The sequence below is a fragment of the Perna viridis genome, chromosome 1, assembly GCF_037379345.1.
Source record: "Perna viridis isolate PV_CMFRI_1.1 ecotype Kerala chromosome 1, ASM3737934v1, whole genome shotgun sequence".
NCBI lineage: Eukaryota > Metazoa > Mollusca > Bivalvia > Mytilida > Mytilidae > Perna > Perna viridis.
In genome coordinates, this window is record NC_142445.1 from 46,525,720 (window position 1) to 46,546,574 (window position 20,855).

The window sequence follows — 20,855 nt, forward strand, 5'->3', positions numbered from 1 at the left end:
TAAAGGCGCTTTACTTGAAATTCCTAAGGCATAGTTACGATTGGTTGATTGATTATTGTTTTATTTTTAAATGCCGTATCGGCAATTTTCGGCCACCAGGACTAGGGTAATTTGAGATTTTTTAATATTTTCTTTACTTTAGTCGTAGGGTGCATTGTCTCATTATCATGGTTAAAATATACTTCGAATAGTTACCTAAATACAGACTTTAAAAAACTTTCTTAAAACCGCACATAACGCCTTTTAGACTTGCATGTTAAAAATACTTCTTAAAGTAATTGTATTGAAGCTTAAATCTGATAAACCGGAACAACAGCTTATCTTATTCAATTCCAAAGTCTTAAATCATTATAGATTAGTAAGAAAATGCAGATGGGAAAGCGATGTGGTAAAGGAAAGATTTATGTGTATAGTTGAAATTAGTTTTAATAGATTTTTTGTACGAATAAATTAATAAAAATAAATTTCGATTCATGTACCAGGGCGGACCCAAAATGTTAACACTGTGTATTCGACCGGACCAAGAATTATGGCTGACCCAGAATTACACAACAACAGCGCGCCAGAGCAAATTTTGCTTTAATATAATACCCAAGCAGCATTATATATTTGTATTACATATTTCAGTTAATTTCTTCGTCTCATTAAATTTGCAGCATGCAAGAAGAGGAAGCGGATGTGAGGGTATCTGTCGATGGAGAAGACATCCCCACAAATCAACACTGTTCCAAAAGTACATATTATGTAAGTATTCCACGAAATAGAATAACAATATATTGTTCTGATATACCCCAATGTTATGTTAGAGAATGGATTACAGATTTATTGTTTTGGAACAAAAATGTATCATTCTAGAACAATGCCCAAGGCCTTGCGTTCGCTGTCAGTTTTCTTTTGAGTGGTATTGCTTTTTTTCATCATCATAAAGATAGCAGTGGTATATCGAATTTTCCATATCGCCCATGATATCAGCCCAGGATTCATATCACGCACGAGACTATTATATCAGTCCGAGACTCTCATCTCAAACCCGAGACGTATTTATCACATACCTATTGCTTTAAATAGGAGCTTATGTTGTATTGTTTATACTATGGACGTTAAATAACACTTTTATATTTATATTTAGGACATTGTTTGCGTGTAGTTTTTGTTCAATTTCAATATATACATTTGCACCTATCGTTGTTGCAAGTTCGATACATGTCATTGTTATATTATCACCTGTCTTATCAGTAGTAAATTCAGTTTCAAATGGCATGCGGATGCATTTCAATAACCGGAACTGAAAAGCCACGGGCTGACAACTAGTTACATACCTGTTAACCCTACCTCTGTAGGAAGGGGACTTCTTCCTGTAGAGTCAACTACCCCTTTGACGAAGTCTCCCATGTGGGAGACACAAATCTCCCTCTTTAACAAATTTCTGCCCCCCACCCCCACCCCCATCTCTCACTTAGCAGAAATACTTATGTCCTAAATGGCTTATTAAATTGATATAAAATACAATGGTTATGTAATACAATAATCATTATGAAACAATCAACAAATTACCTAACCTATTGTTACTCAAATTTTGATAAGAAACCCATAGTACTCTGACCAGATAATAATAGATATTATATATTTGTCTTATCTTTGTACTTGGATTTCTAGCGAAATTATCATTTTCTTCGACGAAAATGTCGCCACGCTAAATGTCCCTCTTAGGAAATCTGAAAATAGTGAGATCTCCCTTGTAAGGTTAACAGGAATGTAGTTATTGCTCCCGATTGATAACGTACTTTTGTATCCATTTGATAAAATATGCAAAATTGAACATACCAAGAATAAGTATGCGATATTTTTCGGTAAATCAATTTAAAAAAAAAATTCTTACATTTCACTCTCGGATATCTCCCGTCAAAACTTCACAACACGAATATCAATCCGATCACAAAATATAACTAATGTTGAAAATACTAATAAACTATTGAGAAAGTGTATATAATAAATGGGATAATTGGTTATCGTGAGTAAAAAAAAATTACTCGTGCCAAGAACGTCTTTGAGGTTTTACTCGTGCACGAAACCAGTTCCACGCATTCGTTTAACCTGGGTGTTGGCCGACACTCGTGATCAAATATCACGCTAGTATCTTCACGTCTTTACTGATTTAACCATCGAGCTTACCAGCTAAACGGATTTAGGTTCCACTCTCTAGATATATGCCACTGTTGATAATTTATGACATTTTGTGGAAAGAAAGCTATATTGAGACACTCAACACGTTTTCCCTGTAAAAAGTATGTATTTCTCAAATCCTTACATTATGGAGATTCATGAAAATGATTGATATTCTCTTATACTTTGTCATAAAAATCTGTAGCTATGGTAACATATTTGGCAAAAAATATAAGTTTTAATAACAAATTTTGGGTGCCTGACAAAAGACAGATTTTCTAAAATATCAGACACTTTAAAACTGCAAGAAAAAATAAGCAGGCATGGTATTGGTGTAAAAAAATATGTGCACCCTTTTCTGCTCACTTGTTCATGATTTTAATTCTTTAAGTTCGTTCAAAGTTTTGCATTTTTGAAAAACAACCGGTACAGAGGAGACAACCCACAGCGGCAATGACCTTCATATTTCCGAATAGCTTTACAAATGTATTTACACGTTTTAATTTTCACAAGTATTGCTTTTCTTACTGTACGAATGATCTACTACCCACAATCAATATTTCCCGAACGTTACTCCTGTTACTTTTAAGTTTTATCAAATTAGATCTGGTCAACTTTGTGTACGAAACAGTGCAACTAAATCGCATTTGTATAGTGCAACCTTATAACTCACTTGCAATATGACAGCAGCCGCTGGCGGAATAGGCATGCTAACCCTTCCAAAGCACCTGATGTTACTACCAGTAGCCACAGGCAGAGTAGACATGCTAACCCTTCCAAATCACCTGATGTCACTACCATTGGCCACTGGCGTAGACATGCTAACCATTCCAAAGCACCTGATGTTAATACCAATAGCCACAGGCGGAGTAGACATGCTAATCCTTCCAAAGCACCTGATGTTACTACCAGTAGCCACAGGCAGAGTAGACATGCTAACCCTTCCAAAGCACCTGATGATACTACCAATAGCCACAGGCGGAGTAGACATGCTAACGCATCCAAAGCACCTGATATTACTACCAGTGACCGCTGGCCAAGTAGACGTGCTTACCCTTCCAAAGCACCTGATGTCACTACCATTGGCCACTGGCGTAGACATGCTAACCATTCCAAAGCACCTGATGTTAATATCAATAGCCACAGGCGGAGTAGACATGTTAACCCTTCCAAAGCACATGATGTTACTACCAGTGGCCACTGGCGGAGTAGACATGCTAACCCTTCCAAAGCACCTGATGTTACTACCAGAAGCCACTGGCGGAGTAGACATTCTTGCCCTTCCAAAGCACCTGATATTACTGCCCGCTGCTTCGTTTTTCATGTCTTTAGTTTTATGTAATTGATTTTTATTTGTAATCTACATTGTGTATGTAGATTGTCCCCGTTTCCTGTTTCACGCTTTATATCATGTACATGCAGTTTGATTTTGAATTCTATCTATTCGATTTTGAGGCTTTGGTATTTTTTGCAGATATTTAATAATACGAATTTTAATTCATTTATTTTTGTTATTTTTTTATGATAATTGAAAAAAAAATGTTCTATACATTTGAATCTCCTTCTTGAATTAAAATAACTCTATACGACAAATGAAACATGACTATAAAAATAATAACTGGAATACAATATGTTAATTATAGCCGATATCAACCAGCACACCAACAATTGACAATATTGAGCCTGCATCCCAATCAGGCCTACCACATAAGTGTACGTTACCAAAATCTTTTTCAACTATCAATGTTAATACTAAATGTATTCGTAGATTGATGATCACAATTCAAAACTATAACACGAGGAACAAATTTCAATATACATAAAGTTTTGATATTATCGAATTTCACGAAGTTATTTTCAAGAAATTCAAAAGCAATTCAACAAAAAATTACAAACAGGTTAAAACAGTTCCTTCTTATATTGATGTTCACTCCACAGTTCCACAGGAATTTTTATGATGGTTATTGCGGTCTTTTGTATAATACTGAAAATTGTGTCAAGTAGTAAATATTCATTTTGAATTTTCAGGTGAGATGCTAAAGTTCAAAGGTAAACTCTTCAGCTCTCGATATGGAGTCACCAGAGATAATAGTGAATACAGGGGCGTCCAAGAAAACTTTCTCCGGTAACCATGATCTCACATCATATCAAATTCATCTACATTCATTTTTTTTGTAATGCATTGATCTCTTTATCTGAGAATGGTGCTATAATATTTGTAGATTTGTATGCAAGAATCGTTTTATTCTAAGAATAATTGTAATTCTTTTATCATAATTATCTTTAATAGTTCTCACACCAGTCTATAACAAGTTTTCGGTGAGAAAAATAAATCTATTTGTTTTTAGTAATGATTTTTTTTACTTTTTAAGGGCTTTTGCCAATGGCAATGTTTGTCAACTGAAAGGCAACAACGACACACTGTAAGTAGTACAGTAAACTTTCTTTATCATTCTTTATAGTTCGATTGTTTTATGTAGCATCACATCCGTGCTTCATTTAACAAAAATTATCATGTCAATTTTGCAGTTTTACGTAATAAAACGCACTTTTCATCTATGCATGATTAAAATTAGATTTTATGACTAGCTTAGCCATTTTTTATCAATATTGGCTCAGTTTTTACATTTTTAGTCCATTAACGGGTCCAATTTCATAAAGAATCTCATATTGAGATTTTCCTCAAATCTTTTCTAAACTCAAATTTTGACAAATCAAATCACTTAAAAATTGAAATTTGAGGACAAACAAGGATTTGAGGAAAACCTCAGTTTGAGATCTTTTGACGAAACCTAGGTCAGATATATACTACTAAAGGGGAACATTAAACGTTTGTCAATATTAAGATCATTTTAACTGCATGTTACATATATGAACTATAAATATTACACAATGCAATTTTTCGAAATGCTGATCTTCATCTGCTATGGCCCAAGACTTCCAAGGTGACTAGATATTCACCTGTTATTCGTCGTGAACAGATATGGACTAGAGGTATCTTCGACCTACAACGGATATGTTAAATGTCTTACGAAAGGAACATTTATTGGTAAGTACAGGCAGATTCGTTTATAACTATTAAAAGCGTAGACAATTATAAAAATCCTTATCCCCACTTATCTTTATATACAACAAATTTTTGGCAAAGTTTCACTTTTTAGGTTTTGAACAAATCACGATCATTAATATTTTTTAAAACTTAAAGTTTGGCCTTCAACAACTTTTCGTCCAACTGTTTGTTTCCCCGTCTTCTTCTCTTTATGTTTTTATTCTTGTTAAACGTTTTGAGTTTTGTTTACAAAAGTATATGCTAATTTCAGGCAACAAGAACATCAGTTATGTAGTCGGTGGAAAATATGGATGGTAAATTGATAGTCATCAGTTAGGATTGGTAAAATTTACTATAAAAAACAAATAAAAAAATCCACAGAAAAAATACAAAAACCAAAACAAAACCAATACCTTGATTCAAGACTGCCTAGTCGTTCACATGTTTTCTCTCACACTTATAAATGGGTTGCAACTTACCTCATTGTGAGCCTGATGCAATGAGGATTAGATTTATTGCAACACCGGCGGAATGTAAAGTGAATATCTGCCCTAGGAAAGTTCGTTGCAAACATATCAGCAACCTTTTCATGGATATTATTTGAAAAAAATATGCAGCTTTCTTATAATGGAACGTGGCATGTGTAAGCTTTTCATATCTGGCGCACATCAATTTCTTGTTTCCAGGAACAATTTGTTATCTTTTGAGGTATCTTTCCCATACATTTACGTCAGCATTATCTTAAAGGGTTGTTCTGTGTGTTAGCTTTTTGTCTTCGTCTCGCACCAACTTCTAGCTTGTCTGAATGATTTGTTGTTTATGGTATCTGTCCCATGAACTGTCGTGGCGAATTGTTGATTATCCTTCATGAGTATGATTGAATATTTGGTCTTCAGATTCAGCTTCACTGATTGTATTATATGTAAGCTTTTCGTCTCAGGAGCGCACCTACATCCTGCTTGTCGAAAAGATTTGTTGTTTTATGGCGTTTGTCTGATAAATAGTCGAGGCAAAAATCTGAGGAACTCATAATTGGAGTGATTTAATATTTTGTTTGCAGCTTTATCTTGATGTGTTGTAGCATTTGAAAGCTTTTAGACTCTGTCGCACATCTACTTCTTGTTTGGTTATTTTTTCGTCGCAAATGTCGGCAAACATACCGTATCACGAAAATAAAGGAACAATTCAGATACATGGAAATCCTAGTATTTGAACAGGAAACAGAGATGTTCTTTATTCCCGACTTGCGGACCAACATTTTGTCAACATTTATCTCCCTTTGGAGCAGGTGTCTATTCGGAACACGCAAGGTTTTCCATCCGATATCGACGATAATTTAGAAAATCTCGAAAGTCAAAAGGGAATTTCTCGTTCTACTGACCCTGCCATAAATTTTCTTTACCCGGGATACAAATGAAAATCATCCTTATGTAACCTACCAACAAAATGAAACACCCTGTAAATTTTAGAAACAGCCCTGTGTTTGTCTGCTGGGATTTCCATTTTCATTCGAGTTACCTCTTTTTTCTGCACCCGAATCCGAACATCGATTAGAGAGACTTCGAAATCACACCTGCTCTTACGGGAGGTAACTCTGCAAAAAAACAGGATAAAATATGGCTGCATCCCGAGCTCCGCAAGTAGGGAATAAGATACAATATCTTAACACATTCAATGGTGTGTTGGAAAAAATCGACAGAACTTCAGCACATGCTAATTATTAAATGATATGAAGGACATAGTTATGGTCATGTCATGAAACGCCCCCTTTTTTGACCGACATATTTCATCACTATTATGATTCATTATTATAATCAATTTACGAAATGATTTAATCAACAGATACTTTAGTAGTACATAGGGTAACCACTGATAAGGCTTATTCAAATGATTAAATATAAAAATATAAGTATATATATATATATTTTTTTTTATATATTATATATATATATATATAATATATAAAAAATTGGAATATAAAAATATTTTTATATATAGTTTAACTACTAGTATTCCTAAAACAAAAATATTTTAACAAAGTGCAGTGAATGTTTAGGCAACGACTACACCAGTTTACGCATATACGTGTTAAATCAAAGTTTAGATTTATTATTATTGAATTAGATTATTTCAAAAGCAATTGTTTCTTTCATATATAGCACATCTGTATTTAGATACAGACAACAATGTTATTGAAGCGACTTTAAATAAACTTCCATTTCTGGATTCTTCTGAGAGCATCAACGTGACAAAATCTTTACCATCTCCAAGACAAGGATTGATCTTGAGAATTACTTTTGCCTCTGAAAGAGGTTTGTTTGTTTTAAAACGAGATTTTCTGAACGTTGACAAGGATAAAATAATTACAAATTTAAACACAAAGACACAACTGTATCTATTTTTATGTACTAAAAAAATCAAGTTATTCGAGTTTCAGTGCATTTATTATTATAAATTGTCCCTGTTTATATATTTTGATTTAAGAGCCACATAAAAAAATCAATTTGTTCGGCGTTTATTTTCAGGAGACTTCCCGGACATGGATGTGAAAACCGCAGCCTCAATTGTTTGAGAACTAACCATTAATGTAACAGAAAACGTAAAAGGCAAGCCAAGTGGGAAATATTTCACGGTGATGTTGGCGTCTGTACCTACCCCGCTCATAGAAGTACCAGCATCTGCTGCTCAGGTATAGTATTTTATCTCGTCAGGCGGTGCATTTTCTTTCGAGTTAAAATTAGAAGATTTACAAATTTTCATACAAATAGGGTGATTGACAATGCATCCTTGATTCTTAGTCTCTTTTCGTGCATTTGTTTGGTTAGGATTAAGGCCATAAATAACCTTGGCTTTTTATTTTAGTGTAAGCCGTAATCTGTTTTGGCCATGTACTATTGTGTTTTTTTTTTCTGAATTCATTTTCTGATTGGCATTTTCCCACATTTTTAAACATGAATTTGTCTTAACATTCCGCTTTAATCCTGTGCAATTGCTATTTGTTATGATAAAATGTGTTTATTGTTTAAATTTTTGCGATAAGTATTTTTCTATGTTTTTAACGAAATGTTTGTATAAGTATTTTTCCATTATAAAAAATATTTTGTTTTTTAGGTGGAATCTGCCGTAGATTCTCTTATTGGTGCTCGATGTTCGGGCTTCCTGAAACAACCAGAAAATGCTGCCTAATTTAATGACTTTGAATCAGTCAAATTACCATACGAAATCGAAGCATTTTGTGGTCGTTATATCTCAAGAAATGGCTATGTGTTTTACAGATGTGAAGGCATACAACTGTCTTTTGATGTTTCGACGGTATTATCTTGTACCGCATTTTTCAATTATTTAATAAATCATTTCAAAATCGTTATTTTGTAATTGCTATAAATACTGAGATACCTAAACAATAGACTAACTAGGTACCAACCTTGTTTTGTCAATTTGTCATCATGTCCTATTACCAGGCCTTAAAAACAGAAAAAAAACAAACCAATTTACCCAAACACAAACAAGCAAACAAATAAAAAGCAAAACAAAAACAAATAGTTTTTCCAAAGAGTTCTTAGAACAAATTAAAATGAATGGTTTTGAAAAAAAATATTGTAATGTTTGATCAATACTTACAGAATCATTTACTGTTTTTTTCTAGATTTGTTTTGCTTACCAAGGAGATCAAATAAAGAAAATCATTGCGAATTATAAAAAGGACAACGATGTACAAAATGTAGATACTCTTTTAATTAAAGACGAACTTGTGTCCAGCCAAGGGTAAGCAATAACTTAACACGCGAGGAGTACTACAGTGAACCAGATAATATTTTATGTCCTATACTGACTCAGTTCGATATTTTGCTAAAGACTCTAATTGGCATTACACTTGTATTAATCTGTACGACCGATTGAAAAGCGAATGCCCAACGTGCGAATTCAACGTTGTATCCGTAAAAGTGAAAAAGCCAGTTCAGTTGGTTATTATTACATAGACAACGTGTATATTGGTCCTGACCCAGTCTTAGATTTTAGCCGTAAGTTTAATTTCCAACTTGTGTATTAATAGAAAACAATGATATTTTTCATTTTATCAATATCTATTAATTTTGTCTTTTTTTTTCTGTTGGTGAGTGTGGGAATGCGGAAGAACTTACGACTTATTCAGTATTGTGCCGATCGACAATGTTTATTGTATTATTAGTAATTTGTTTTTGTTTTAGATTTGTCGATATATCGTTTACCACCAGTGAAGCTCAATGACACCTTCGTGAGATCCGTATCAGTATCATCGGATAGTGATGGTCGATTTCATATACAGCTGATTCCATTTAACCGTGGTTATAATTTTCCAATGTTTCAAGTAATGCCGGGACAAGTTGTTGAAGGAGAATCACTCACTGTCGAACGACTTCAGCTAGCGTCCCCTCCTTTGACTGGAAACTTCAGCATTCGTTTTAAGAACCAAATTAAGAAAGGTAATACCCATTCATGTAACATTTTAACAATTTAATGCTATGAAAAGATAAAACACCAATTATAGCAAAGATAAGGCTATGAAAGGGAACGCATAATGCATAACGTTTTCTGTTAAAACCTATTCAATCGATGAAATATCAACAACAAATCTTTTGAAAAATATAGAACCCTTTTTAACATTTGAATAATTATGAATATATTGGTAACTAAAATCGTAATGCTTGTTTTAGATGTACCGTATGATCTCAGTGCAGTTCAATTAAAATCGTTGTTAGAAACAATGAATGGCATTGGATCGCTGACAGTGTCAAGGACAGGCACTAGTTCAAATTTCTACATAACTGTTACATTTGACACCTTGCCTGGTTTATAGAAAGTAACTGATTATCGATACGAATGCTAATATAGTAACTAAATCCATTTTTATCTAAAAAGGCGTTATTTATAGCCTCGATCTAATACCAAAAGACATACATTGTCGAAGTATCATCTAACATGTGGAAAGTGGAAGAGAATGTTGAATTAAAAAAAAATCGTGAAATTTGATAAGAAACTTCATCATCTTGTAAGCCCATTACTTTTTTTCTATGTTTTCATTGAAATTTATTACGAGAATGTGGATTCTTATATACAATCCAATAAATGTACTAAATAGAAATTTGAGAGGGAAGATAACAAATCTTAGTGCATCCAATTTTAGTTGAATTCGAGTTTGCTTTGTACGTATTATTTTGGTTATTTTATGTTCTTTGTTGTATACGTGTCGGTTTTCCATGTCTGGTATTCGTCCCTTGATTTTGTTCTTTTCATTTCTGCTAGAGTCTTAGTTCCTTTGATTACTCTTTTTTTAAAAGTAGGCCAAGAAAAGTTATTCAGATTCAGCCAAATGCATTCATAGCTTTTTGTGATATGAACATTAGCGATGGTCATGAACGTAGATGGGTGAAGTGAAAGATATTCGTACATACACTGAGACTGAAAAATATCTTTAAACATAAAGATATGTGGTAAAATTATTTAAATGTATAGAATCTCAGTACAAGACTCCGTATATTTTCAGGTGGAGAGTAAGTTGCTCGGTAATAATGTTACACTAACCGTCCACACATTTCAGGACGGGGGTCTGTGGTATGATCCTATACCGGGAGATATGCTTCGTACTGACCACGAACGACCACGGGTAATAATATAGTATTATTGTGTAATGTATTCCATATTGGCTTAGTTATTGGTCCGAGGCTAGCCATATTGAACTGAGGCGTAGTCGAAGACCAATAACTCAGCCAATATGGAAAATCTTACGCAATTATACCTTTATTGACTAACTAGTAAAATTCGTTAGGCTTTTATTGATTTAAACCAGTCCAACATCACGTATTGAACGGCTAATTCCCGTATTGGCACACTTCTGTATTTTGTATTGTATTGGCAGTTTTGATCATTTTAGGCCAATATTCGAACGTTAGTCAATAAAGTGTTTTGTTGACTAACGTTCGAATATTAGTCTAAATATCATAAAAACTACACGATTTAGCCGTCCAATACGGCTTTAAACAGCCCAATATGTCACATTGGCCTGGTTAAAATTAATATTGGCCTAGGCCAATATGACGTATTGGACTAACCAGTCAATAAAGGTGTGATTGCGTAAAGTTTTCCATATTGGCCGAGTTATTGGTCCTAGGTTAGTGATATTAGACTTCGGCTACGTCTCAGTCGTCTATGGCTAACCTTGGACCAATTACTGAACAAATATGGAAAGCCTTATGCAATAATACTATAGTATAGCATTTTTATTACATTTTTTTCTAGTACCGTTATATGTGTGTAAATAATGAGATTTTTTTTCTCCTTTTAAATTACATTGTTTAAAAAAACAATTGCGAATTTTAAATAAATATAAAATAATTCAGAAAATAATTTATTTAGTATTTTTAAAAGAAGGTCCAGGCAGTGGGTGACACATTCAAAACATTTTCAGCCATTTGAAGTCATCAACTCTTGTTTTTAAAAAATGGATGGCGTTTTGCAATGGACTGAAACAATTAGAACGAAATAAACTACATAGAAAAGACTACAACAGTGAAAGTAAAGGGAAATAACTCTTTGATATATATTCTTAATTTACTTGTATTATTAGGGAACTTTGTACATATATTTGGAGTCATCCACTCTCTATACAGAAAAATCCATGCCCTGGCTGTCCTCGTTTTGAGTTTATCGTTACATTGGAACCCAAAAATGATTGGATAAAAATTTGCATGTGCCACCCATATCAAAGGGTATATGTGGTTTCTGCATGGACAGTCTCTTAAATGACTAATAGTATGTACGACACTGCTGAACATCACAAAAATTAAATGAATACGCAGACAAACAATATAAAATATAAGTTTCTATCACTAAAAAATCATATAAATAATATAAACATGGCAGATACCCGATCTAGAAAACAAATTTTTAATGTATGATAAACTAGGCAGTAGTCGATATCAACGATATTCCCTATGCTTGTGACGGTAATTGCACTTATGAATGGACCTCAGAAAATGAACCAGTTATCACAGGCATTACGCCATCATCTGGTTAGTATATAATGTGATGTGTAATATTGTCTTATTTAACTTGTTCAGCTCTTTTGAATTTAACAACTCACTTGCATATCTTTTCTGAAGAAAATCCAAATGGAAAAATCACATCGAAAGTTATGTTTGCATGCTTTACCAAGAATTAGTGTCCATTTTAACAAATGAATAACCTTGAAAGGGGTTGGTTGTCACGGCTATGTTCTATTTTTTAACAACAAATATTTGAAAATGGATCTTTTGTTGCCGCAGGCCCTCCTAGTACATCAATCTTTATCCAGGGAAGGAATTTCGGTTCTACACTGTCTGATAATGAGGTTAAAATCAACGGCGTTTCATGCATATCCACATCTATTCTTGCTGGTACAATAAATTGTATTGTTGGCGAGGGACCCCACGGAACTTATCCTATTGATGTATTTGTTGCTGGTGAAGGGAAAGCTGAACACGAAGGACAAGTAACATTTGAATACGAGCTCAAAGTACAATCGATTCAACCAACAAATTGCGCACTTGGAGGTTACAATATCGTTTATTCCAGCTTGAATTAGGATATATAAAAAATTGCCCTGTTTTTTTATTTATGGAAAAAATAGACCCTTAATGAAGATATCAGAAATACATGTATAATTCAAGAGAAAATTTTTAAAGATTTTTATACTGTGTTTTTAGCCATTTTACAACTTTTCTACAAGTATAGTTTACAATAATACCAGTTAACATTATTAATCAATGAAATGCCTTTATACATGTATGTATCATATCTTTTGTAAAAAAGATGAGACAATCTATATTTTTTTCTTTATAGGTTGGGTGCCCCTTACTGTCAAGGGTTATGGGTTTAGTTATAATCCAAGAGTGGTTGTTGGAGGAAAGTCTTATATTGTATTGCAGGCAAATGTAACGAACATTTTGTGCCCCTTGCCACCTTTGGTACTTTATTTAAAATATATTTAGTATTTATGTTGATAAACGAAAGATTCTGAAAGCCCTAAAAAAAAACCATGATTAACTAAACGTGAAATTGAGTAAAGAGTCATCAAGGGAACCAAGACTCTAGCGGAAATAAAAAAAGGGACAAAGATTAGACATGGAAAAGAGACACACACAACAAAAACACAAATAAAAAAATACGTACAAAGCAACAAAAGTAAATGAGCAAATCGGACTATATTAAATCTGGGAGCATGGTCAAGGTGAATCGGTAGGTTAAACTTCTCTGCTTTTCTAGAAAATTCTGCCAAGCTGCTCATAAAAGTGAAGTCCGGGGTAGACGAAAGAGGAAAAAGGAAACTTTAATACGTTGAAAATCGGGTCTCATAGTAAAATCAGTGTTTTAATAGCAGACAGAACGTGATTCACGTATATCAAAATTCCACAGTATACTTTTATTTCTTTTATAGTAAGACACCTTAAAAAGCTTTTGCTCTTTGCTCTGGTATTCGAGTGTTGGATTTACAAATGAAAAAAAATATGTAAATTGTGCATGAATTTGGTGCTGTTCATGATTTTGTTGCTTTTAGATGGATGTGAATGTATGGTTTTCTAAAATAATTACAGATCTTATTACATAAACGACTATCATAATGCCAAAATAACGATAGTCGTTTATGTAATGACATTTGCTCATTTACTTTTGTTACTTTGTATGTATGATTTTAGTTACTTTATGTTCTTTGTTGTGTATGTCTGTTTTCCATGTCTGGTCTTTGTCCCTGGATTACATTCTTTTGATTACCGATATAACCTTGGTTCCCTTGATTACTCTTTCTTCTTCAATTGAACCATCAAGAACTACATTGAAAAAAATGCAAATAAAACGATGAATGAATAATAGTATTCTGCTTTATAGTCATTTCATATTATGCCACAATGGTAATTAGTCTAATTTGAAATCTTAAAAATGAAGAAAAAATTTCTTGACATATGTACTTTACTTTTTCTATGATAAATTACGATAATCGATTATATTATATGATACAGTGAAGGAAATGTTCCAACGATTGAGTATATACTGAAGATAATGGAAGTATTGCCTATGAAGGGTTCTATTTATGGTGGAACAAAACTTACACTGAAAGGACAAGAATTCACTTCTGAAATATCTAAGATAGAAATCAAAATTGGAACCTTTACCTGTTTTGTGGAAGAAGTCTCTGACACCAAAATTGTGTGTATTGTTGGTAACACAGGAGGTGTGGTTAAAATCGACAATCAAGGGATCCATCAAAGTAAAGCTTTTACTGATATGTTTTTACTTTTTTATCGGTTATTCTGCATTGTTAATGAGTGTTTCTATCACTGATCGTTTTCCATGGCAAGGTTTAATGATAAATTAACGTTCGAAAGAAAATGCTTTAATGTCCATGTTCTTCAATTCCGTTATTTTGCAATAGTTTCATCAACATGATATATACAGATAAAATAATAAAAACTTAGAAAGTTTTGCATATCATATCTTGTTTTCAGCTTGGGGTATAGGTTATCAATGGAATCCAGTTGCGGAAGAAGCTGATGATGGATTCGGTAGTGGTGTAGTAGGCACAGCAAATGGTATGCATTATTCAATTAGCTGATATTTATGGAAAGGCAATGGGTCCTGTATAATTTTTTTTAAAGTTTTATATTTATCTTTTCCCACACTGCATTCAAATTTCTCCTTTCGCCATTTAAAAACGTCTAAATTTGCATTTAATGCCACGGGAACGTAATAATAAGTTTTTCAACTCAGTTTTTAGTGGAAATTGAAATGACAAAGACACACATTAATAAGATTGTTAAGTAGATATCTCTTTCAAAATCATTAAAATGTTAAAACGGATATATATGACATAGTCTACTATAGAGGCACACTTCTTGTACAAGAAAAAAATTCATTCCTAGCAGATGTTAAGTTGATCGTTTTTGGTATGGAAGCTACACATGAAAAGGGCACAGGTAAAATTTCATACATTAAACAATGCATGAAGAAAATCCAACTGAGTGATCAATAAACATTGACATAGTAATATTTTGGTTAGAATCTACCATCACTCTAATCACATACACAATTGGGTTCATAACAGCTTGAAGTACTAATTTCTTACCTTCTAGAAGTATTTTTTTCATACTGTTTTATGTCCGGGTTTCCGTCACAGATTTCTCGGCGACTACTCATCACAGCGGCTTGATATTTTAAGACATTATTTCAGTAGGAATGCCACATAATGGAATTCCTTTTCGCAAAAAAACTTACCGTTTACCGAGGACTTGTTTTCCTTATATAGTGATTGAATGCAGGTGTATCACTAGTGAGCCACCACTCACAGATTTCTTGCTAAATTTGTATTTCCTTTATAAATGTTCTATAACCCTGATTGTAATTGTTTCAGTTTTTTAACGTTTTGTTTTTATTTCATTAAGTTCACCCTGGTGACACGAGCACATGTGTGCAGGTTTCTGACGATGTCTGCTCTACTACGAATTCAAATGACAGCATATTCCGATTTTCCTTTGATGAATGCCATACCCCAGTTGTCACTTCAATAAGTCGAAATCAAGGAACGACTGAAGATGTAATTACAATATTTGGAAAGCGATTTTCTTGCGTTTATACAGACAATTATATTTCTTATTGCGTTGCAATATGTACTGTGATCGCATCGACAGCCAATCATATCAATTGTTCCATAAACCAAGATACATCTCCAAGTATTGGTATAAGGTAAACCCTCAGTCTTAGGGTAGAAAATTTATGTGATGCTTTAATAAAAATTCACGGAACAATTGCTAAATCATTTGTGATTGAGCCTTTTATATCAGTAATTTCTTCAAAATTATCCTCAACGAATGGTGAACTCGTTTTGACTATCAGAGGCAGTGGATTTCATGGCAACGAATCGAATGTGGTAACATCTATTGATGGACATGAATGTGACATTCAGTCGATAACTTACACCGAAATATTATGTCTTACTCCACAACATTTACCAGGGAACAAAACTGTTAGTGTATACGTAAGAGTTGGCTACAGTGCTATTCCAGCTATATGTAGCTCGGATTGTATTCTGTTATTCAATGAAGACACTACACCTGTTGTCTATGACATTTTACCCAAAATGGATAAACGAAACTGAAACGGTTTTTTCTATAAATGGTACAGGGTTTTCTAAGGATATCACATCTGTCAAAGTAGTAATAGGCGGGGAAACATGTGCCCCCTTTGCAATTTACGATTTTAATATTCAATGTTCAGTAAAACTTCTTCCTGTTGGAACGCAAAGCGTTATTGTTTCTGTACTAAATAAAGGCAAAGCGATAGGAGATATGTCACTCTACGTTCAACCAATAATACAAAGTATTTCTCCTATAGCGGGAAGTGTATATGGTGGAACTGAAATTAGTATAATAGGAATCGGATTTGTAAAGGAGTCCATCGATGTAACCGTCGGTGGAATTATTTGTGAAATAACTGATGTTTCACTGTCTCATGTCAAGTGTCTTACACGTCACCATTCAGCTACTTTCGTTGATGTAGTAGATATTTCGAACCAGATAACATTCCCATATATATAGTTTAGGTATTCATTTGAAGATACAATATTTATAGATGTGGTTTCTCCAAAGAAAGGAAGTTCTGGCATGCCCATTACTATATCTTGGAGAAATTTCTCAGATAAGATCAATGAAGTTAAAGTCACAACTGGTGGAAGCCCTTGTGCAGTTTCGACGACTGAGATCCAATGCACTACTAGTGCTGTTAGCTTGGGACTTGTTCCTATTGTAGTTTATGTGAAAGAACTGGGATATTCTAATAACAATGTATCATTTGAATTGACTGTTAATTCGATCAGCAAATCTACAGGTATGCAAACTTTGTCAAAGAAAATCATTTATTTTATAGAACGACAATGGATATAAAATTTTTTACATGTATTTGTTTGCAAAAAATCGTATATATTTTTTTATGAACTAAAACAAGATTTGAGTTTTATTAATGGTATAGTTTTGGTAAAAGAAAGAAAACCGGCCCATTTGGTCAATAATCTAATCGTACTAACTAGGTAGACTTGCTACAAGTCCCTCTCTTCAACTTTTTTTTTAAAAGTTAGTTAATTGCACGTTTCTCTCTGATAGCAAATCTGTTAATTATAACTTTTTCACAGCAGTTAGTAGGGGCGTTATCTGAGAGAATAATTATATAGTTTTTTCCTGTGTTTTATAAAAAGAGGGACTTGAAGCAAGTCTACTTACTAGCAAATGTTAAGTTCATATTTATTTAATAATGTCATTGACGGTGCTTTATTTATTTGTCGAAATTCATTAACTTCACAAAAAATACTGCATCTTGAGAAAGACATTAATCTGAAATCCTCTTACTGAAGGAGGTATCTTTTTGGCCAGACAATAACAATATCTTGGTCTGCATTTGGCAATTCAACGGAAGTACACATCTGTGAGAATCTGTGTCTAAATGAAGATCCATCATCGACCACTGCATCACAGATCATATGTGTTACTCCTGCTGCTTCTGGTATGTAGTAATTAATTAATGGTAAACTTTGGTATTATTTCAATATGGAAAATGGTTTCATTTCCACACGTTAATGATGTAAGCTAAAATAAACAATTTTCTCCATTTGTTTTATCCCTGGTTATACTCCTTAATCTTACAGTAAAATTCAGGACACTATTATGAAGTTTAATTCCCCCTTAAGAAAAAAAAATATTCATTCATATTTCAATTTTTCACAGGTGTTGTGGTGAACACAAAAGCCTGTGATGTTAAAGTAACTGTAGATGGAGTTTCAAAATCACTTAACAGTGGCTATACATATGATGAGAACCTTACCCCCACCATAACAAGTGTCAGTCCTGGAGGGATGGATCTTACAATTACTGGTAGTAGATTTGGGTAAGTCATATTGAATCTAACTCACTATTGTAACTCAATATTTCCAGTGATGATGATTTGTTTGAATCTCAACACCATCATTCTTATGCAGTCCAAGAATTTGGTTAGTTTAGATAAGTAATAGAATAAATTGCGGGCATGTTTTCGTGGCGTCAAAGATTCGTTATGGCCACATTGTTGAAATTTGTGTAGACTGCAATTTTTTTTATTATTATATAATTGTGGCCTATTAAAAAGAACAAATTCTCGTAAACGAGTTGGGTTCTGTGCAGGAATTTAATCGGTTATTAGTTTTGTCTTCTGGAATTTATATTTCCAGGATTCACGACTACTAATTGTCCCTGTGATTCATTGTTAACGTCATATTAGAAAAAAAGAGTTTACTGTGACTATGTCCAAGTATTAAAAATATTACACATATAAAATCCACCGAATTCAGTTTTATTTCTTGTTCAGGAAAAGTTACTGATCACATACTAGTGTATTTCATTTGGTTGTTGCACTTTTGAGATAAAAATTTAAATTGTAAATAAATGTTGAACTTTGAAAGAGTTATCGTTTTTGATTTGGTTTCGTTTTGTTGATTTTAGTGGGAGATGAATATATGATTTTCTAAAAAGTGCAGATCTGAATGCAGAAATGAATATCGTTATGTGAAAGCATAGCATATGTAGACTGAAAAAGCATCGTTAGTTTGGTGGGTTTTTCTACACCATGAATCACTTTACCATTGGTTGTGTCTTAATTTTATGTGGACTGGTACTTAACTGTTTTAGGTCTAATACTGCTAACGTTGATGTGAAAATTGCCGGAACAGTTTGTAATGTTTCGATGGTGTCAGATAATAAAATAGTGTGCAGAACAGGCCAGCATACCCCATCTCAAAAGACAAAAGTAAGAGTTGAAGTTGGTGGAAATGGTTTTGCTGAACAGGTATTTATTCATATGATATTACACTCACACTAGATCGAGGCGTTATTATCGTTTTAATTTTTTCTTATTCATTTTCTCATAAGGAATAACAATAAAATTGGTACCTTTCTACCTAAAAAATAAGACCAACCTTTAGAAGGATTTCATAAACTGTATACTATGTTCTGGGTCTTAATGTAATCATTAAATTGGCTTATTCTATAAGTAATTCGATAATTAGTCAATATTTTTTACTACCTAGATTTCTTCAAATTATTAAAAGGACATCTTTTTTTAGCTTACCTGGACGTAGGCCATGTGAGCTATTGCCCTCACTTGGCGTCCGTTGTCGTCGTCGTCCGTCGTCGTCGTTAACAATTTTCAAAACTTTTCTCCTCTTAAACTACTTGACCTATTGGAACCAAACTTGGTGTGAATGTTTCTTGTAGTATCAAGCATAGAAACGTTGTGGGGATTTTTGATCCATTGAAAAATATGGCCGCCGTTACTAAAAATAGAACATAAGGGTCAGACAGTAGTTTTTGGCTATATCCCCATAACCGTAAGGTTTAGCCAAATTTAGCCAAGTGTTCATCATGATGCAATCTATCTGTGGTAAAAATTTCATTTTAATCTATTTAGCCATATTGGAGTTATTGCCCTTTTTCGACTTTTTTTGTTGCTATTTTTAATGTCATTTCTTTCAAAACTCTTCTCTGACACTACTTGACCACTTGGGACCAAACTTGGTATAAATGTTCCTTGGGGTATTCTGTATATAACTGATGTGGGGATTTTTGATCTATCGAAGAACATGGCCACCGTTACTAAAAAAGAACAAAGTGATTAGACAGTAGTTTTTCGTTTCACATATATCTCCAAAACCGTTTGGTTTAGCCAAATTAATTTAGTCGCTGAAATTACCCTTATTATAAGGCCTTGAAAGGCCTTCAGGGATCAAAGTTGTCAGGCGACTCCTTGTAAGAGTTATTGCCCTTGAAAGATGAAAAATGACGTTTTTTTTTAGTTTTCAGTCAATATCTTGAACACTATAATAGATAGAAACTTTCAACGGCTGAAATGATCCTTATGGTAGTCTTACCAAAGTCTTTTTGGGTCAAAATTGTTGGACAACTTCTTGTTAAATTTATTGCCCTTGAAAGACAAACTTTTACCAGGTGAGCGATCCGGGCTCCTGGATGCCCCTTGTTTGTTAGAAACTAGAATTCGTGGTTTGAAATAACTGCAACGAAAGCAACAGAATTGATATCCCATGAAAATATTGTGTCCGTCTAAAAAATCCTTAAATCTCTTAAATTTGCATCTGTTGTAGTCCAACGCGGTGTTTTACTACATTGATGTATGGTCCTCTTCATATACCTGGGAAGGTGGCAGTCCTCCCGAGGATGGTACACTTGTTGCTATTTTACCTGGTAACATCATTTTGCTTGATGAAGATACCAGCTGTCTTACAATGCTTTTGATCAAAGATATGAGAATAACAATTTTAAGAGTAGGTATGTTATACGATTAAAGTGATAATTTAGAGCAGATTTTAAAAAAAAGTGTTAAAATAGTGATTTGTTAAGCTCAGAGTAACTTTATTGGTTTTAACCAAATCTACCATTATAAATGCTTGTTTTCAAATAAAATTTGTTTGTTTTTAAATAATTACAAGATATTTAATTATTTTCAGGTGGAGAACTGTTTTTTTTTTTATGAAAAAGATGTTGAACTTTGTGCTGAAAATATTATGATTGTTGAAGGCGGAAAACTAACCGTAAGATAT